This window comes from Anas platyrhynchos, chromosome 2 (assembly GCF_047663525.1).
Source record: "Anas platyrhynchos isolate ZD024472 breed Pekin duck chromosome 2, IASCAAS_PekinDuck_T2T, whole genome shotgun sequence".
Classification (NCBI taxonomy): domain Eukaryota; kingdom Metazoa; phylum Chordata; class Aves; order Anseriformes; family Anatidae; genus Anas; species Anas platyrhynchos.
This window is the reverse complement of record NC_092588.1, coordinates 114,823,479-114,846,332: the sequence shown is the minus strand read 5'-3', so window position 1 is coordinate 114,846,332 and position 22,854 is coordinate 114,823,479. Positions and strand designations below refer to the sequence as shown.

Here is a 22,854-nt window from a genome sequence, read left to right as displayed (position 1 = left end):
TCTTAAAATCTTTTGTATTTCCAACATAATGGGTGTGATAAAAACATCACCTAAAACACATTCTCTTGCTCACACCATATATCTGATTTATCTAGCTAAACTGACAGATCTACCTTCACCTTGCAAAGAAACAAGGACATTTACAAACTTCAGTGTAAAGCTAAACCTCTGCAGAATGCCTAGTCTAGAAAGCAAACTTCACCTGAAATATCTTATCTTTAAGAACAGTAAAAGACTATTATTTTCATGATATTGGTTGATACAAAGCCACAGGATTTGCAATTAAAGTACGCAGAATCAGAGTGCAAAAGTGCTGTGCGTGTAAATTATGCATGTTTCTTATTAAATCAAATCCCTGTCACTCCTCTCCTCCCCCTCCCCACCCCCTCTACTTATTACACAACTCGTCATCTCTTATTTACATGCCATATGATACACAACCCAAATAGAGAGGGCAAACATCCACGAAGTGTGCAGGAAAGGGAGGTATTTGCATATAAGCCATGAATATGTATTAGCAGGCAACGCATTCCAGATACATATTTTAAAAGCGAGACTGTTTATTTTGACAAGCTTATTGCTAGAAATGCCACTGTGTGCTCCCCCATGCCTCACAGCCTGGAGATGCTGTTCTGACTGAATACACAACACCCATCTCAGACAGCCCCGAGGGATCCTGCTAAGGCATTTTCTACACGAACTGAAAAGGAAGTCACAACACTTCTAGGTAGAAATTGGGAAGTCCTGGGGACAGAGGGAGAACCCTTTCCTATTATTCTTTCTTTCTTCCTCCTTTGCTCTTCTCTCCTTATCTTTGCTCAATGTAACCTCTCTGTGAAACGGCAAACTTTGAAAAACTGGCACTTGCTGGGTGAAGTACGCTTCTGAAAACTGAAAGAGAATAGTTTTGTTTCTGAAATCAAAATGGGAAAGCAGTCCTCAAGGGAGAGAATTCCTTTGACATTGCTTCTTATTTATTCAACATTTTTGCCCTGCTTTTCTCTGCCCAAAAAGTGTTCCTGATAAAGCTTAAATTTCAAGCAAGTCCCTTCTGTTCCCCTGGTTTCTAGTGTAACCCAAGGCAATCACCTAGATCACCTATTCTGGGATTCTCCATCTGTACAAAGAGCACAACAGCACTTGTCAGCCTCACAGAGGTGATGCAAGTATAATTGAACTGGTAAACAAATGTTGTGTGAGCGAGATAGATAAGCTAGACAGGTAAACCAGAAGCCAAGCCCTCTGGCTCTGCCACAGACCGTGCTTAATTCTCAGTTATGTTTGATTCTCAATTCCTCACCCACTGGTACAAAGGCACAGTACTTGCCTTCCTGTCTAAAATGCCTGAAAGAATGAAAGTCTGCAACATAACTGGCCAAAACTTAGGCAGGATGGGTTTCTTTGTTATGTTACAGTAGAAATGTCAATTTTCTCATTATATTATTCAAGCTTTTATATTAAAAATAAACAAAAAATATGAACTCATTCTTCTTTTTGAGTCAAAATGTTGCAACATATGGCTGCTTGAAAGGAACACAGTAGTTTTTAACTTAAATGTACACAGAGAATTGTTTTCCCTTCAAATCTTTTAAGATAGCAGCTTCCTTACAAGTCCCCAGTTCCCATTGCTCCTGCACTTTGCTAACACTTTCTGAAGTGCATGAAAAAATACAAACATTCTCGTTTTTAACCCTCTATTTTTTTTTTTCTACTTGGAGCTGATATACAGTTAAAGCTCCCTTATCTCTTTCTCCTCTTCTGTTTTTTCCCTCTTTTCTCTACACACCTGCATGTTTTTTGTAGCTTTATCCTGAATTTCTGAGCAGCTAGAAAAAAGTTAGTTAACAATAGTCATCACAGTAAAATGTGCTAGGCCTGCAGCAATGGTACTTTTAACATCCACAAGAATGAGGAAACTGAACAGGTTATTCTAGACAACTGTATAATCTGGGATAGGTGGTGGTTTTTTTCTTCAATCAAAATGACAATAAAGGTCAGATTTAGGGAAGGAGATGGAATAAGGTAGGCATGTTTTGCATACCAATGTGACTGAATGGTTATTTGAAACATAACCAAAGCTGTATTCATACCCTTTAAAATGTAAATTCTAAGTTTGATTGCCTGTTCAGAATCCAAAAGATTATACAGTAGCTCAGATAAATTCAAGTCATTGAAATAGATAACATATGTATATAAATATATGTATTTCCAGTTTCTAGCATCCCAAAGGAACACTTATTCTTCAGACAAGGCCTTTCAGAGCTGTTTTCAGTTGGGGCAACCACCTGAATCAACCTTACCCCGAAATTCCCTAGACCTTATTGAAAGTTGTGTGGTTATTCAATGACTGTGACAGCAAGTGACCTCCACAACTGTGACCTTCAGTATTAAAAAGTTAGGAATTCACAGTTAACAGTAACGTCACTGTAAAAAGACTTGCATTTTAAATACTTTTAGGTGGAAATACATATGCAATGTGTCTGACAAGGGGCTACACTTTGTCCTCCCTCCCTTAGACTACTAAGGGACATTAAATATTCCTTACAAGCACACACAGAAGTGAACAGGCATTTATGATTGAGGTGATCCAGTTTAACTGATGGTGTACTTACATTAGTGTTTTAATTCAGTCAGAAATGTAATTTTGAAGCCTGTCACCTTATCATCTATTCTTACTATGCTTTGTGTGACATAATGAGACGCACAGATCCATACTCCTTTCATACAAAGTTGAACTGGAAGATGCACTCCAACCATAATGGGCATTCTTCGTCTTGGACAAGACTAAAAAAGCTCGAACTACACCTAAGTAAAAATTTAAAAAGTACAAAAAATGTAAAGAGGAGCATGGATATCCTGTTCTCAACACAAGTGATTTTGCTCTACAGATCCGTAACTATTGCCCTGTGTTATTTATTAATACAGACTGAGAGATCAACAAAGTCAGCAAATGCAACTTAAACTGGAAAGATTTCTAATTTCAGAGATCATTTCTGAGCTATAGAGGGAGGGTCCTGGGTAAGCTCAGTTGGAGCAGACCTTTGTGAAAACAGGAGCACAGAAAATGACCACAACCACCATCCACGGCCATGATATGTCAGGAGAGACTGTGTTTCATAGATTTGAGGCTAAAAAGCGAGGTCGGCTTATGCCTAAAGTGGTGTGTTGGTGAGCTTGCTGGGGGAGAGACAAGAGATGCCAAACAAATAGGCAAGATCAGCCTTTGGGAGATGGAAAACCCTGAGCTGAATACTTCTGAGAAGTTTAGCCAGACCTGGTAAACTTCTTGATACTACTGAAGGAGAGCTGCAACTTTACTGAACATTGGGGGATTTTGGCTTTCATTTATTGGAAAGGCCATCCGATGTGGTTTCATCAGGGTTTGTCATCCATACAGAACACTCAAGGGAACACCACAATCAGTTGTGTGGACCCATAAATGAAGCCATCAGTTAACACAGTCCTACCCTGCAGATACACCATGTTATTTGCTTTTGTTTCAGTCTGTTCCACAGCACCTGCATTGCTGTACACAACAGTAATAAAAATCCTTATACTGCCTTTACTGTATCATGTATTTTTATATTAAACGCTGTACAGTATGCCAAAACAGAGAAATTGAATTAACTCAAGTACCATAAAAATTGCAAGAACCCCACATAAGCTTTCATTTCTGCTTTGTGGCACAAGATACTGAAACCTATCGGTTTTCTTACACAGTGGATGTACAGCATCTATTGTTATGGTCAATTATATTGTCAAACTAGAGCAAAGTACTACAAGCAGAAAAACCTACACATACAGAATGTCCCCTTAATACCCTCTAGGACTTCTTTGGCATTAATTTTACTACCTATAGTGAAACTGTTACATAATTTCAGGGTAAGAAATAATTTTGACATAAGAAATAAACAAGGTAAAGAGAATCAGTCTCTTAACATTATTTTCTAAGAAATTTGTGAGAACTTAAAGCTGTATTATTAGAGAATATGCAAGTGAGATAAGATGAAATGGCAAATAAATAACGGCAAATAGGAAATAAAATAGCAATAGCACTTCTTATATAGTCTCTTCCCTTCAGCTCACAATAACCTCATATCAGTGTAAACCTGCAAACAAATTTAAATACCTCACTGTCTTCTGAAAAGCCTACTGACTTGGACCAGACTATTCACAGTAATAGCATCAGTGCTCTGAACTTGCAAAGTCAAGGACACATCACAAATGCATATGACTTGTAATGAACATATAAAATTAAAAGATACTACAAAAAAAAAAAAGTAAAAACCTATTTTAAAAAGTCTCGTCTGGGGAGGGAAAATGATAGCTTCTGACAATATTCATTGATTATAAAACCTTCATACAAATTATTCAGATGTATTTCGAAAATAATTCTGTTTAAAATTTAGATGAAACCATGACTTGTCTAACATCCTACTAACCTGCTTCTCAGGGAATTAGGAAGATAAACCAATAATGCAACATTCACATTTTGCAATCATTAAATCTTATTTTTCACTTTCAGTGTTAGTGCACCAATTTTAATTAATTTTATTTTAAATCTTGCCAGTTTCCTAGTTAGCAAGTAATCAGGAATTACATGAGAAGGGGCAATATCTACAATTGCTCTATTTTTTCAAGTTCTTCCCCCACACAGTGAAAAACAAATAAAGCAATCCTGACCAGTCTAACCCACCGAAGGCCTGCTCTCCCACACAGCGCCAGCAACTTTCCATCCTCTCTTCAACTTGTTCTGTTTTGCAGGATGATGTGTGAGCACAGCCCCAGACTGAACTGGATCCAGAAACTGATCCAGCAGAGTCCACAGGAAACTGAGAGCACACACTTCCCCACACTTATAACTCAGCTGGGTAATTTCCCCAAAGCAGGACCTGCCACAGTAGTGCCAAAATAACATCACACAGAGGGTACAGGAGGAGCACCTCCGAAGAGACCAAGATAGAAATCAAGCCATGGAGAACCTGACATCACATGGCCACTGTAAGTCACCGTTCTCCATATACCAGTACTATTTGTATGGTGAAAACCATACTCTGCAGAAGGTATCCCTAGAATAATGTACGAGCCACAAATCCCAGTCTCAGTAAAATGCAGCCCAGTGATTAAGCTCAATTTGATAAAGCCCCTTTGCTGAAAGGGAAGCTTGCTTTTTGCAGTCAATGGGATGTTGCTGCATACACAGTGATTCATACACACTGAGCTCAGAGCGTGCATAAATGTTTGCAGGATCAGTATCAAATAATCACATTCCTCTTCAAAAGATCTCTATATAATCTGCAGGAAGATTCAGACCAATTATATATTTCATGACTAATTATTCTAATTAAACTGACTGGTAGCACATTAGTGATTCAGACAGAAAACAAAATATTCAGACTTTACATTCTCCTCCTCCACACTCCAGTGAAATCTCTAATGTATCTTATGATGTTTTATTTATCTCAACCCAAAGGCAAAAGTACACTGAGCCTTCCCCCAGCCCCTTAAAGATACCTGCCCAGTATAGGGAGATGCTAATGCTGTATAATGTCATCCTAACTGTTTCACAGCTCCAGTGGATAAAACATTTCTATATTGGCATACACTTCCCCACACCATCACTGGGCACCACCACAAGTTGTTGCAAACTGTTATCATGAGCTGCCTGTTGGCAGCTTCTCACTGTATTGCAGCTATTTGTATTAGTTTCTTGCTGGTGGCTCACATCACAGTGAATCTCCAGTGACTTACTGACGCATTGCTACAGCCCCAGCTGCTTGCAATCCCATCTGCACGTGTCTGCAAGGGGCTAATTGCTACATGGAGAAATGGAACAAAACCCCCTGTATTTATCAGGGAATATCCTGAGTTGAAAGGGACTCACAAGGATCATGGAGTCCAACTCCTGGCTCCACACAAAAATCAAACCCTATGTCTGAGAGCGTTGTCCAAACACTTCAACTCCAGCAGGCTCCGTGCCCTTCCTGGGCAGCCTGTTCCAGTGCCCTGCCACCCTCTTGGTGAAGAACCTTTCCCTAACCCTCAGCCTGACCCTCCCCTGTCCCAGCTCCATGCCGTTCCCTCGGGTCCTGTCGCTGTCCCCAGAGAGCAGAGCTCAGTGCCTGCCCCTCCGCTCCCCTCTTGAGGATGCTGTAAGGCCGCCATGAGGCCTCCCCTCCACCTCTAGGCTGAACAAGCCAAGTGACCTCAGCCACTCCTATTAAATCTTGCCCTCTAGACCTTTCAAAATCTTTGTAGCACTCCTTTGGATACTCTCTAATAGTTTTATATTCTTACATTGTGGTGTTCCATACTGCACTCAGTGCTCAAGGTGAGGCTGCAGCAGCACAGAGCAGAGCGGGACAATCCCTTCCCTCGACAGTCTGGCAGCAACGTGCCCGACGCACCCCAAGAGATGGCAGGACACACCACTAACTCACATTCAGCTTGCCATTAACCAGATCCCTTTCTGCAGAGCTGATCTTCAGCCTCTAGTCCCCCTAGCATGCATGTATAGCCAGGGTTGTCCTGTCCCAGATGCAGAACCCAGCACTTGCTCTTGTTCTTCACACGGCTGGTGATCGCTCAGCCCACCAGGCTGTTATGATCTCCCTGCAGGGCCTCTCCACCCTCAAGGGAGCCCAACAGCTCCTTTAGGACAACTACTACCTCTTGCTGAGAATGGGTGTCCCCACATTGTCTGTGCTTTTGAAAATAAAACTGAGAAATGACGGCCTTGTGTCACTCTATACAGGTGAGTAAGGCAACACGATAGCCCTGTATTTGCGTAGGGCATTCCAAAAGCAGCCATTTTAATGAAGACTCATGGTTCAAAGTCAAGTGCCCACTATACCAATTTCCAAAACCGAGGCTACCTGTACAGCCAGATTCTCTTTTTGCCTGTGCATTACAACAAGCCTTAGTTACATGATCACCTACTCTTTCCCCTGCATCTCATCCCCACAAGGTCCAGTCTCACACTGGGCACAGGGCAAACCATACACACAAATGGTGTAGTGAATAAAAGTGAAGAACTGTTTCATAATATCTTCCCTTTTACCTTGGACAAATCAATACACACATCATTTTCGGTGATGCTTGTGAACATTTTACTGATGCCAACACTCTCCTCAAATCCTGGAATGATGTGGTGCAATTGACTGCTTTTACATGCCTCTAGTTTCTTTCAAAACTTTTAAGAGTCTTCTGCCAGTCTAAGGAATTTCTCCTATGCATGAGCCAAAGGCAAGAAAAATCAGAGAGAAATACATGAAATAAAATATGTTCAATAAATCAAAAGAGCCCATATTCAGTTCTTTTTCTTAGTGATATTCTTAAGACAGCTGGCCTTGTAAGACCAAGAGGAGAAGATCACGATCTGCAGCTCAGCATGACTGGGAATTGGAAGTACTTCAAAATCTGAAGAGCTCAGCACCGCATTGTTCAAATCAATTCCTCACCAAGTACTCAAATAAAAATAAAATAAAATAAAACACTTTTAAATTACCCTACAAGGTGCTGGCCCAGAGTTCCAATTGCTTCTAAAATAAGATCCAGGTGCTCTTAAAAATCTAAGGCAGCCTTTTAATTTTCAATTGCACTTCACAGCATGTGCAATGAATGCTGATCTTTAAAAAACGTGTCTAAATCAAACACTTCATATATTGCAGAATAATTGTTTTGTTTTAAAATAAAAACAAAAAACAGCGAAAGCTATCTTGTTGTAAAGTGATGAGCCGTGTTTAGTATTTTCTCTAAGCAGAAGATAACCAAAAATAAAAATCCGTGTATGCTTTGTCATTTTTTTCTTTATGCTCCAAATAAAAACTTTAACTGCAGGGTAAGCTCCTCAGCTGTATCTGAGTTACTACTACTCAGAGGTTTATCATTATGATTATTCTTATTGTGACAACACCTAGAGAATTAGATAAGGATCTCATTATCCTTTCCATATAAAACAGAACAGATACTTCCTGCTCCTAAGAGCTTACATCTAAGTCACTTATAAACACAGACAACAGAGTGGGAAACAACTGGGGTAAAGGGGAAAAAAAAAAAAAAAAAAAAAAACTTTAGGTCTGAGTTTGCATATTTACATTTTTAGAATAAAACTGTAATTTATGAGATTGGACACATGATCCCTGTAGCGGTTTTTAAGAGATTACCTTTAACAGTGATGGTGATCCATCACACCTGTATCTACATGAAATGCCACTCTGCAGATGCAGCACACCCACTTTTATCCAGAGATATTGCAACTGCTGCAAAAAAAGGCAAGAACAAAACCCACAAGCTAATCCTGCTATAAGCCTCAGTCAAGCATGAGCCCATCTCATATGTGCTAAGTTTTGGGTCCAGTCAGGTTATTCCACTAAGAAGGAAAACTAGGGTTAGCATCATGCAGCTTTAATGTGAATATTTTGATGTAAATATTTGTAAACACTCATTAAAATGTCAGTTAACCAAAGTTTTTACTTCCTCAACCATAAATGTCCTTCAGCCAAATCTCAGATCCAAAAGCCTATTCTTTAGGCTTTTCTTGGTACCACCCACCACTGCTCTCCAGCCTGTATTACAGTTTCCATGTTTACCTCTCTTTGGACAGAATCTCATTTTGTATCTGCATCAATGGCTCTTCTAGCTTACCTTACTTCCATCTTTCTGCCATATACACATACATACTATCCCCAAATGTAACTAGCTTGAGCCCCCCACCCAGAACATTCAGGATTTCCAGTAGCTCTGTATCTGAGCAGTCTTTGATTTGTGGAGAGCTAGGTTTCTCAGCTGCTACAAAAAAATGCTGGTCACGAAATAAGATTTAGCCTGGCATACTGAACACCGGCCATGGGCAATACATAGCTGTCAAGAAATCAACAATCATGTTATGAAAAAGCTCAAACTCCTTTTGGAGCAAACTAATCTATTATAAACAAATCTCTTCAGTAGTATGTGCATCACACCAGCCTTCCTTTGTATTTCATGTAGTAACAGCAAACGTTGGCACAAAGTTGATTTTTGAATGACAATCCTGCTATGTAACGTGGCCAGCAGTTTACTTACACTTCTACATACGTGTTACATAACTGCAGCCTTTTCAGGTAAGGGGAGGAAAAACTGAAATGAAAGGAAAAGCCAGACAGATGGTCGGTAAATTATGTATTCTCACCGCAAAGATCCCCAGGAGTAGCCAAATTATACAGCAGTTCACAAGAGACATCAAGATAAAAGTGTGTGCTCTTTAAATAGACTGACCTCCAACTCCAGCTGAAATCAGCAGAAAAAGCAGAGTGATACAATGCAAGGGAGGAAAAAAATAATTAGCCCACATCAGCTGTGCTCCAGTAAAATGAATAAGAGCATATAGCTGCTTTAAAAGGGGATATACAGATGGAAAGAGGCATACTGTGACAATATAAACTCTGAACTCCATCACTGTGGCAGAATCTTATTTAAAAATATTCCCAACTCATACAATTAAAATGTATTCAAAAATATGGGCTTCCTTGGTTTCAAAGTTTATTAAAGATGCATGTATTCCTTGGGGTTCTTAGTATTACCCTTCCAAAAATAACACAAGCAAACTGCTGACACAGTTCTCCTAAAATATGAAGGAAAACTTCAGGCTTTTGAATGGTTCCTTACAGTACAATAATATTTCCTTTCATTCTTTAAGTCCTAGCTATATAAAATGGGAAGGTTTCATAATTTAATAAAAAAAAAAAAAATCAGAAACAAAAATCTAGTTGAGAGAGATGCATTGTGTTATTTTCCACTGAACCTGAGACTTGCAACCACCTTTTTTTTTTTTTTCCCTCCACATAAAGCAGGGACACCTGAAGGTCAGAATACAGTCACTTTAAATCATTACAGTACTGGATAAATCCTAAAAAGCAAAATCCATAGAATAAATTTAAAAAGGAGCATGCAAGCCCTGCAAGTACTTTATTTTCAATGCCAATAATGCGATTTGATGTTGAGCAGCAAATCCCCAACCAATGAAAATTTGTGTGAAAAAAAAAAAAATCTCTGGAAGTTTAAAAAACAAACAGCATCACCTAGAAGTTGAACTGCAAAATAACGCTTTTGTGAGGACCTGGAGCTGCATGTAGAATTTTAACTTTTACTAAGTGTAAGTCTCACTGTCCACCATGGGGTAGTTATGATACATTGTTTCCAAAATTTAGAGAATCTCAACACATTCCTGAAAAGGAAGCAACTATATATATTAAATAATAAATAAATAAATTAATAAATAAGTTAAATTGGCTCTAACAATCTGGAAGTGACCGAATCCCTGAGCTAAACAAAAAAACATCAGGTAAAACCGTTGACCCTACAGATAGAAGGGACACTCCTGAAAAAAAATACAAATAGCTTTCTTTATAAAGAGAAATAATAAGATTAATGCAAACCTGATAAAAGAACTATCTTGTGATTTACATTAAAGAAAAAAAAGAACCAAGGAAGCAAGCAGGCAAGCACAGGGCCTTGAACAGAATTAAGCATGCAGCAGGCAGTAAATATACCTGAAACGCTGGATGAGCTGACAACATAAAGGCCACAACGTCAAACGGCGAAACAAAAGTGCAGGTCTTTAAATTGCATTTTTCTGTGCAGAATAGGAAAAACATGCATAGCAGCTGGTATGTCCAAAATAAGGTAGGAGAAATGAAGATATGGCTTTAAACAATAAATGTCACTGTCGGTGACAGAACAGTTTATGCGCCCATGGGAATCGAAAGGGCAGCCAGGGCAGTAAGGTTCTTGAATCTAGTCCATAGTTAGTGTGACAGTGACATACTATAAGCTTTTAAGTTTACACATGTAGCAAGACTACAGCAGACTAATCAGTCCTCAAACAGCATTTAAAGTTAAATACAACAAGGTTCAGTGATCACCGTAATGTTTCCCAAAAGCAGCATAGAGAAGTGATATGTTGCACTTGGTTCTACACCAGCAGCCAGTTCTATACCCACGGCGTGTATCAGCTTGCTGATGCCATAGTAAGATAATGAGTTTTTCCAAGCACTTGAAGAACAAAAGCCTCCATACCCATATTTTCCTGTTGATTATGTATAGCAAGACAAAATGTAATTATCAAGCTGGATAGTTTTCTGCTTCAAAACCACAAAATCATGCGCATGCAGGTGTGGAACAAAAACTGAGCATCTCACAAAATGATGAGATTTACCTTAGATACTTGTAGTTAATATTTGATTATGAATTTCAACTAAACTGTAAAGAAACTGGCTTGAACAATACAGAAGACAATACATGATGTGTTGTCTTTGAACTTGGAAATTATTGATAGGGAACTACAGCAATGATTCCAGTTCCAGTGACTTATAAAGTATCCCATGGGAGATTATTTAGACCAAGAATTGGCTCATCACACATTTTACCATCTTTACGTATGACATTTTGAACAAAAGCCAAGTAAATCTGTCAAGCTTGATCACCTAAGCAACCTACACCCGGGCAGTACAGGTGTTGTATAGACTGTCCACAGTGTCCTGAGATTTTTGGTGAGTAGCAGCTGTGTAGAGCCAAGATCAGTAAAAGTAGTTTGCTTTCCTGCCAGCAGCAGTGGTTTGCTGGTAGTAGCCACCTCTGCCAGGAACACGGGACACTTTCAGCTCTGAGCTTTACTACTCTGAGATAATCAGTTCACACATCACCTTCTAGGATCTTCTTTTGGAAGAACACAAAGGGTAGTAAAAAGAACAAAAGCAGAAATTGTGATTCTAGCATTTTTCTGAGATGCAGTCTTAGCTTCCAAAGTGAAAATGTAAAACAACTAAAAGCAAAGCTGCTGCACAAGCACAAGAAGAACGCTTTAGTCAATGAGGTGGTCTGCAAGCTGTGAGGTGACGGGCAAAAAGTCCTTTTTATTTGACAAGTAAGATTCAAAAGAGACAGAAACCTATTGTGAAACAGTTTCTGCTTTTTTTTTTTAATGGAAATCAGGATGGGAGGGGAGTAATTTATGCAGAAATACCCTCTGGTTTTGTACTCTGCTCTGTGTTTGCTCTAAACACCCACAAGTATCACATACAACTTGAATACTACAAACTACACAAAAAAAAATCTCAGTTCAGCGCTATGTAGATAATTGATGCAAAGTGGCTCAGCTTGAATTTTATTTTCTATATGTGAAAGTCAAAAGATTTCAAGGAGAAAAAGAAGAAACATCAATCCGTTCCATTTCTTAAAATGGAAAAAAACAAACAAAAAAAAAAACACGCAACACGCAAAGACTGAAAATATCTGTTAACAGATAAGATCACCATATCTATATGGAAATGTAGTTTGGACACTTCAATTTTCAGTTAGATTTCATGAGGTCTACATTCTGGCCCGATTACAGCATAACTAATGCAAAAATATTTTTAAGCTACTACCAAATACGAGCGAAGATGAAAAATACTTCCAGGGAAATTGCTTTTACTTTCCTTGGCATAAACTTAAGCTCCAACAGTCCATATCAACAGGATGGTACCTTGTTATGCACTGATTTTAAACAAAATCAACTTCATGGTATCTCTGGGCAGCAAATACTGGAATAGAAGACCTTCCAAAGAACACTCACATTGAGTCTGCCTGTTTTCCTAAATCGGTTGTTCTCAGTCTTCTGTAACGGCTCTTCCCTTGCTGGGACCTTCATGAAACAATTCATATTGAGCTTTAAAATCCCTCCCAGTCAAAGCAGAAGTTCAGGCTGCTGACAATCTGTCTGCCCCATTCTGATCCTACAGGTTAAGAAGTAACAGACCAAGTCAATCAAATGAATTATCTACTTACAAACCAGCTCCAAAGATTCCTGTTTACTGTAGGTTTATCACAATCTGTCAGACTACTAAAGTCAAGTCAGGCTTAAAATCTGTCCTGGAGATGCGTGAAGTTTGTGTATCTGTAATAAATAGCTCATGAGAGGCAGACATATCGCTGAGCTAATCTGCAATGCGTGTCTGCCTGCCCATGATAAAAGCAGGCTTTCACTCTTCGTCTGGAGTTTAAAAACTACATATCTGATTGACAGATAATTAAACTGCAGGGAAAGCGAGCAAAAGGATCAAAAATGCTTTTCTTTGAACACTGGGCTGCTAATGGCAGCATGGTAACTCCTCCCATGCAGAACTGTAGCATTTCTCCTTTCCGTTTATACCAAAGCATACTCAAAGCAGCCAGAGAGGCTTAAAGCCAAGTGCAGTGATAATGCATCCCCTCACTTTACAGACTGGGACTGGATTGCAGCAAAGTTCTCCCTGAGGTAATTCAACCACATGAGCTACTGGTATTCTGTGATGCCTTTTCATCAGGAACCTTTTTTATTTTTCTTTTAAAGTAGCATTAACATTTCTCTAATTACTTACATGTTTGTTATCAGCTCTTTGTTTTCCTTCCTTTGCTGAATGCTACTGACAAAACTCTTATGAAGAGTTATATCCGCAACAACCTAGTACAGTATCACATGAGAAAAGGCATCACAGCTTCTACTTTACAACCTTTGTTTTAACTCCTGAGTAGAGAGGGATATAGAGAAAGCAAGCTGTTTCTTAACTCACTCTTCACTGCTGTCAATTTTTTATTTATTTTTTAGCCTTAGACTGCAAGGGAACCACTGTTTAAGATTTCCCAACATCTCTGCCTTCTCAGTGCAGGCTTCTCCATCTCTGCCCCTCAGGGACACTTTAAAACAAGGGTACTTCTCCCCCTTAAGTTCCTTTACCTGATGAGTCCATCTTTCTGCTTAAAGGCTGTCATGACTCACTTGTGCACAGATAAGCCCAAGTGTCCTTTTTTGTCCAATCAGGGCTTACTACTATAGATTTTACAGACTATTATGCTGATTTCTTTCTGCTGTAAAAGAGAATTATTCCCAACTAGACATAAAAAGAAGGGTATTTGCAAGCCCCCAGATCTGTTCATGACCATATATATATATATATATATATATATATATATATATATATATATATATATATACATGTATATATATATATCTTCCGTGTAAGATGAAGAGTAGTAAATACCATACACCAGAATTTAGCCTTATGGGTGACGACAACTTCATATCTATTCTGTAGATATACAAATCATGACTGATTTAAACAAGCCAGTTATCCAGTCTTGCCAAAGCAGCATGGGCATTGGAAAGCCTTCGTTTTCCTCTTGTCGTCGTCATTTTGAAAACTTTGTGAATGCTCTTTCTTTTCCTTTTATTTTTTTTTAACTTACTTACATGACAAACCAACAAGAGTTGACCTGGTTTAAAAAGTAAATATTAGAAAGCTCCTGTTTTATTAATATCACTGAGACCCTTGTTTAAACGTCACAGCTCTGTGGAAAGCTATTCTGAGAAAAAGTTGTGAAAAGTTAGTGAAGCATGAATTGAGTACTACCAAATAGCATGGCTACAGGCAGTATTTCCAAGCATGTCTTAAGACAATCAGAAATACTGATGAAAATTCAATAACAATAGCAAAATGTTCACAACTGTGGGGAAAAAATTAATTCAAGTACCTTGTTCATGGGGCAAAAAGCTTATTAAATAAATTGTATAGTTTGTCAGCCAGAGTATTTTGACCAAATGAGATACATACAAGGATAGAAAACTCCTTCCATTGTTTTCTCCATATTTCACGTCTGCCGTCACTCACCAGTTCAGATGAAGCAAACTTTTCAGGCAGCCTAAAACCGTTCAAGATATTTCTACCAGCAACAACACACAGATGTTTGCAAAGGCACAGAGAAATATGGTAACCAGACACCCAGTCCAGTTCCCTCCTTCACAGGTACAAATAAAAAGATATGTGTATAGCCTGTTTTGCAAAACCATGGTAGTACACTAACTGAAAACGGCACCTGGAGGATGGCTACACAGAAATTGCTCTCAAGACACTGTTCCCTGGATCATGGAACAGGATGTAAACGTGTACAAGTCATTCAGCTTCTCATCTAAGTTAGTACAGTAAACTGTTTTTAAGCAGGTAACCTTTTTATTTGACAAATTACTTTGTGATCCCACTTTTTTTTTTTTTTTCCCATCCTTTTATTTCCATGGTTCTCCCAGATTTACCAGATGGAAGGCTCCTGAAAATTGGTCCCAACAACAGACATTCCCAGTAGAGGATGCTCCAAGCCATGGGACCACGGAGAGACCATGTTGCTTTTATCACCTCTCCATGAAAGTTCTCCCTCCTGACTTTCCAGGATTACACTTGTTTCTATTCATTCATGCAAACTATGAGAAAAACTTCTTCACTCTGCCATGACATGAGGACAGGGGACCTGAAGAGATTTAGTTGGACGGATAGGACCTGAACCCATCATCCTGCTCCTGCTGCAGGAAAAGATCCTGCAGCTCTGGTAGAAGGGAAGCAGCCAGCCCAAACACGACCACTCTCGGTAAAAAAAATGACTTCCACAATGCAAGTTTTCTCTTTCCTTTATGCCTGCATCACGTTCCACAAACTGCACTACAGCAGCAGAGATTGCTGTTTGAGCTAGTGGAACATTAAGATATTTCATATATATTGACTCAAAGTGACAGCATTTGACTTCAGTTGAGACAATCTGTCCAATTCAAATGAGTTTAAATTTAAAGACTAGTTGATGTAAAAAGAGAGAGAGGAAAAAAGCACTATGGCTACATCTAAAAGCTGAGGCAGGGAGAAAGCTCAAGAGAAAGCAGCAGTGATGGATAGGATAAAGGATAAAGGCAAAATAGGTTATTATAAAATGGATTTAAAATAAATAGTCACTTATTACTATCTGGGGTATAAAAAGAAAAATCTCATCAAGAGCTAATGAAGTTCATGTTTCTAAACTAGACACAGGAGGAAAAATATTCCCAGTGCCCACTTTAATAAAATATTTGCCAACACAAACGATTTACAACCTTTAGTTTTCAGACTTCTGACTTTGCATAACAAGCTGGGAAAGACTTGGGAAATAAAGAGTTGTGCTTCTTTTTAAAAAGGAGAGTACCATAAAATGCAATTCTACATTTTGCGTTTATGCATCTATGTTCATAAAAATGTACTCAAAGTATGAGGAGTTAACAGAATATTATGAAAGATGTTCTGTAGAATATGAGGGAAAACTGCACAGTCGAGTCCCACCTGTCTTGATTACAATTAAATGGTTTTTCAAAAAGCTTGTCATTTTTAAATACCCACATCAGGCTGCAAATTTACAAGGAAAGATACCAAACTAACTCTGTTTCTCTGAAGAGCTAGTGATTTGCTGGCCTCTGCTTAAACTGTAGAACAGGACCATGCCCAAGTGAAAAAAAAAATTCTTATTCCTGAAACACTTAATGACAGCAGCTCTTCAACTGACAAACCCATGGAACAGAGTAGGCCTGTAAAATCTTGAGTGTTGGAAAGTAAAATATCCAATGAGATGAATTCAGGCTGAGAGTGGATTGAGATAAAATATTCAATTAGCCTATAGCCTGACCCCACAGACTTCCAGTGGTGGTTGAGAAAGAGGAGCTGACTTTGTCACTCTCACCATACAGAAAGACTTATGCGTAATTTATCAGCAGCAGAAAGAAGCCAAAAGCAAATCTTGGGGGCAACAGAGGCTACCAAGTATTTTTAAGCAAAGAAGCATTCATTAGTATCAAACAAATACCTAATGAACAAGAAGAAAGAAAAATACAATATTGAATTACGAGGATACAATAGGCTAATGAAGCCATATACTTTGGCACATTGTTGTGGAGTAAATAAAATCACAGCTTTCTGTCTGAGGAGTCAGAACAAGAAGGTTCTAACGTCACCTGTGAAACTCTTAATCATCATCTTCTAGTAATACTCCTTGGGAAATGAAAGCAGCAAGACCAGTCCTATTTCTTCTTATTGGGTGCAAAGGTGAATAATCACCACTTTTGCTAACAGGTCACTATTTGCACAGATCTGTGCACAAGGCTAGGTGCTCTAAGGACCTCAGATATCTGGGTGGTACAAGCCAGACAACTAAGACTATCAGCTCCAATCATACATAGTAGGCCCTTGGCCCCATGCTACCATTAAAAAGAATCTCATTGCCCTACTTTTCTGATGAAAGTCTTGATCACTGCAATTAAAGACTCAATTCTGCCCCATTGACTTTCATCAGCCAAGATTTGCGTAAGTCCAAAGGCATTTTCAATAAATCTATTGAAATATTTCATTAAAAACTTGTCCTTAATTTTGGTCAGAAAAAATGCAGGTAGTATTTTCAATTGTCAGACCTTCCCTATATCCAGAAGATAAGAAACCCCAACACGTAAATCAGAAGTTGCTTCACAATGAGAGGAGCTAATTTCATGAGAGCTGTTGAGTGAAAGCACCTCCCCTTCACCAAATCATTTATAACCTGACATAAAACATCTCATCAGGACTTCATAACACTTTTTTTTTTTTTCCAGAGAAAAATCTGCATAATCTGGTATGTTCATCTTACCATTATCTCAACCTTACAATTTAATTTGTACAGGATGTCTGTTCACCAATTTGAAATCTTAGCATGAAAAAAAACATCTAGAATCTGCTCTAGCTAACATTAAAAACCATAAAAATAACATAAAAAAATAATAATCCCCAAAGCCACCAAATATCCAATAAACCAATTCTTTGTGATGCCTCACAACTCTTTAAAGCACAGGAAAAATCTCAAATTACTGCTTGAAAATCTCTATGGGAATATAGTAAAAGCTTTCAGCATTGCATCTCTGAAGTATTTTGAAATAAAAGTGGCTCATTCAACCAACCATCCAAACTAATCTATGCTCCTTGATGGGACAGTTATATTAATCTTCAAAATACAGGACATTACAGTTGTCACCTAACACAGTGACAGACAAATCAAAAGATTAAAATGTAAAATTGTATTGAGAAAATTAATACGGATTTTCAGTGTCTCCTCCAATACAGGAACAAGGAACTTAAAATGGATCAGTAAGTGGCAGTTTCAAAGAAATAAAATAAAATTACAAGTAATATTACCTTATTTAACAACTACTCAACTGAAGAACAAGTACAGAACTGTATGTCCCAGGGTATTTTGAAAGCTTATTTTTTAAATAAAAAAAAAAATAAAAATTAAATGATTTGAAACTGAGTTATGGAAATTAAATCTACTATTGCTAGTTACAAAGCCATAAGCAACCCCTTTAAGAAGTCCCTGAGCTGGAGACTGGCAGAGCAAGCTGAAAAGACACTTTGACATTTCCCTGATCGCACACACACTTCTTCACTGTCACCAACCAGCAGATGCGAGACAAGGGTTAGACCAGCCTTAAAGCTGGCTCTGTATAGCTACTGCTGGCGGTAGCTCTTTTTTTTCTGATAATTAAACCTTCTTTTCCATCCAAGGGCTTCATCTATTAGTCTGTTCATCCATATGAACTGAAAAAATATATATATAAAACATCAAATAAATACAGCAAAGAATATATATATATTCTCTTCAGAGTGCTTTTGTAATTATTTTGGAATGGTTCAGTAGAGTCATGGAACGTGTCAGCCCACAGACTCCCCTATTTCATGGCTCGTTGGCTTCTGTGGTGGGCTGTAACAGCCACAGATGGATAACACAAGAGAGACTTTTGGGTATCTATGGAAACAAGTAGCAGAAGTCTGCCTCAAGGTCTTCTCTTCAGATCCTTCCCCCATGCTAGGAAGGGGCAGGGAGCCCCCCCCCCCCCCCATCTTCCAAAATGCAGAGGAGCAAAAGGAGGCAGCAGACACTTGGAAATCTGGAGCTGAGGCAAGTGAGGAGGCAGAGGAGGAGGAGGAAAGAGAAGAATGCTAGAATTAACGAGAACTAAAGGGAAAAGCAAATAAAGTTGAAGAGCAAGACAGTATCCTTCCTGTAGCTTGATTCCTAAGTAGCCTATTCAGTAGACTCCACCGGTATTTTGTGTGTTAATCAGTTCAATGCATTTCCAAGCCAACTTCTCTCTTACGTTTGCTTACACAAGGGTCCATGCAGCTGTACTGGGTTAGTGGTCAAAGCAAAAGAAAAGAGTGAACGAGTTTCCTCTGGGGGAGGTGCAAATCAAACCAATCCTTGAAATCAAGTGCCGTGCTAAATGACAAGTCACTGCCTTATATCTTGAAAACATCAAGATGAAAAGTTGTGGTTTTCCCCTATGCGCTTCCATCAAAACTCCCTGGGTTTCACTGAATTTGTGACTTCAATCACCATTTTAATGAAAAAGTAAATAAAAATCTATTTCAGTAAACAAAGCTATCCATCCAACAAAAATCACCCCATTCCATCAACACGAATTTTAGCAACCGCATGCTGTCTTTGGTGCTGTTTTATTTCCTCTGCTCTTACTTCAAGATTAATAAGAACTTAGAGGAAAAAAAGCAAGAATGCCTGTTGACTCTTTAAATACACAAGGTAGCAGATACTCCATGTCCTGCTGCAGAAAGCTCTAAGAATACAGGTACAGGAAACCCTCCCTGATTTCCAGACATGGTTATTGTCGTCCAAAGCTGCTCTTGTGCTTTCATAGGCACAGCCAACACATCCCATCTGGTTACATCAGGTTGTATTACACCTCCTGATCTCATGGAAACCTCGTGTGATGAGACACAGCTCAGCAACACGCCCGATTTTCGGAATAACACGTGTACTTGCCATATGCAGATAACAACCTGTGAACAGGGCCAAGCTACTTTCTCAGGAATAATAAGTTAATGACAATTTCCGCGCTAGCACATCTCAGATGAAGACTGCAGCCCAACATGCAAATTAACATTTATAACACAAGCACATTCACGCTGCAGGTGGGTAATATAATCATTGGAGAAAATTAGTTTATCATCATATACCTTTGCCTGACTCCAGTACCCCATCCAGCTATTCACCATCCTGAAGCTTAGTTCAGTAATTAAACTCGAATTAATATTGAAAAACAGCCATCAAATGATTCTCCTAAACAATTAAAAGCATGCCACATTTGGCCATTCTGCAACTGTAACTGCCTAAAACTAAGGCCCAGGAGAGCCAAAATTCAACCCTGGATCAGCAACTTGTCTTTTAGTAAATACGGATAGTACAATCTCAAATTCTGTTACATCACACCCTGTCATCTCAGGCTGAAAATGCAAACTTCTTGCAAGAGAAAGAGCAGATTGACCCCTTTCCTGGGAGACACAATATAGCATTTTAATTCTACATTGGTGGAGACAGCACTTTCCAGGCAGCATTAATATGCATACAGAGATAGGCGTGTGGGGAGCTGTGTGCACACTGTGCATGAGCATGTTTGTTTTTAGGGAAACATCTACCCAGACAGGAATATAAAAAAAAAAAAACAGCAAGTATATCTGTGCCAGAACCGGGGACAATACTGAGGCTGCTTTGAGTACTTGTGTCCTGCATGTGCTCCTAATGCTTTCACAGCTGTGCAGTACCATGGACACCTTCCAATGACTGTTCTTTGAAAAACAAAAGAAAACAAAACAAACCCCACAGCCATGTTATAAAAACTACACATGCAGTCCAATATCTGAAAACAGCGCCTACCCACTCTACAACAGCACAGATATTTTCATTCTCTATTTATACGTGTGGGTGACATAATTTATACAAGCGCACACACATGCACATACGGCACTGCAGAACTGAAAAAAAAAAAAAAAAAAAAAAAAAAACACAAAACTTTCTCCCACAGGGACAGGCTGCCATGTTTTGTCAAAATTTTCCCAAATATGCACAGATTCCTCACTTTCAGCACCATCTGCTTCTGTAGAGTGAATCCACCAATTTACCACTTCCTCGCATCTCTAGTTTCATGGACAGTGCGATCTCAATAGGTTAAACCCACCAGCTTCAGCTGCCTCTGGCCCATTTGGGGCTGTTCAGGCCATCCTTACTATCTTCCATACATTTCTACAGCACCTACTTGCAAGAGCACAACCACATATAGACCATAACCTGTAGACAGGTTAACACATATAGACCAGGCACCTTCAACCCAGCTGCTCCCTATTCAGTAGCCCTTAATGTATACTGAAATTTTGCTGCAATCTATTTGAAGACATCAAACCTATAAGGGCTTTCCAGTGTCTTTAAGTTCACAACATCTTCATGAATTCATTAAATCCACAGATAAAAAACTCTTACATTCCAATTGTCTTTGTGTTGTCATTCAGTAACTTCTGCATTGAATGTATTCACTTTACCAGTAACTAGATTTTTTTTTTTTTTTTTAATTATTAGTCTGTCTACAGTCTCAGGTCTTGCTGGATCACTGATTGTCATCTGCAGATGATTCTTCCAGCCAAATTATGTCTTCAGATATACCTGAGTGACTCTGCTCAATTTAATTCAGCAATTGGAACTTAATTAAAAATTCTGTTGAGAATGTGAGGGCCAGAATAGGAAATGGCTCATCATGCCATAGCTGTATTAGCTTTGCAGCACTGATAGGAACACGAACTAATAAAAACTTTTTGTTCATACTAAAATGAATACCCTGGACTTTCATTAGACAGTAGGAGCAACTGCCGTAAGATGACAATCGTATCAGCAAGCAGATCTGTTCTGCAAGAATTTCTCTATTCAAGCACTTTTCAAATTAAAAACCACATCAAATGAAGGGAACCTCCATTACAACCTAAGAATACATAATTTAAATCTACTTACCCTCCCCATGACTGTCCAGGGAGAAATTGTGTGAAATGTACTCAAAGTTATTAGTTATTCGGAGAACTGAAATGGCCCCAAAAGTTTGGATCTGTCCTTTCCAATCAAGAGCATTTCACTTATTTTGACGTTTAATTCACTACTTGTTTAATTCCTACTACTTGAATAATTCCACGTAGCATAACTAAATGCTCCTTTCTACATGACTAGCTAAAATTCCTTTTTTCCCCCCCTCCTATTATATCACCTTATATTTCAGTTACATGAAGACACTGGATTTCTCCTATGAAGAAAGACTGAGATAGCTGGGGATGTTCAGACCGAAAAAGAGAAGGCTCAGGGGTGACCTTATGCAGCTTTAGCTTAAAGAAGGCTTATAAAAAAGACAGAGAGCAACTTTTTGCTCAGGAAGACAATGATAAGACAAGTGGGAATGGCTTTAAATTAAAAGAAGGGAGATTTAGACAATTACTTTTACTTAAAGACTTGTTTTCTACAAGAGACCTATCTAATGCTTACACAGCAACAAACTGAGAAAAGAACAAGACTACAGACAAAACATTGAAGTTTGCTCTGCTGGTGCTGACCCTGCACTGGAAAATTTTCAAAGATCCACAGATCAAAACCACACAGTTGGAATAAGACTGCTGAAATCTGACAGACTTGGTTGAACACACTGAATTAAAACACACAACATTTTAGGATTTTCCTTTCTACATATACTCACAGGTTGTTTTGCTTTTTTTTTTTCTTTTTTACAGAAAACTGTTGTATTCTGAATGCTGAAACTGTTGAAAAGTGAGGGATAAATACTCACTCAAAAAGAGAGAAGAACTGGATTTGACAGATACCTTGTTTTCTCATGCATATTCTCCATAAAATTTCATGCCTTTTAGCTTGATTAACCACAGACATTCAAGTGTAACTTTTAAGTAAAATAACCACCAAGATTTCATTTAAAATCTAACATTGAGTTTAATGGTCTTCATTAACAATTTGAATGTTTCTAGGACATCCTGTTTCTATTTATCATTCAAATGGTTTCTAAGATTAAAATCTCGTGTTATCTAAGATTAAAATCGCTGTTATTATTTTTCTTATCAAACGTGTAATCTAAAATACAATGCAAATTGATAAGGCAAATGCATTAGCTTTTGCTACTAACTTCAACTATGAATCCAACTGCAATGCTCAGAA

At 38.5% G+C, this 22,854-nt stretch overlaps 1 protein-coding gene across 6 annotated transcripts in view; it reads right to left on the bottom strand.

Moving 5' to 3' along the window:
• The window catches only part of CPNE4 (copine 4), a 256,158-nt gene that overhangs the window by 157,299 nt on the left and 76,005 nt on the right, over nt 1-22,854 (bottom strand). The gene's annotated exons all lie outside the window — the stretch shown is intronic.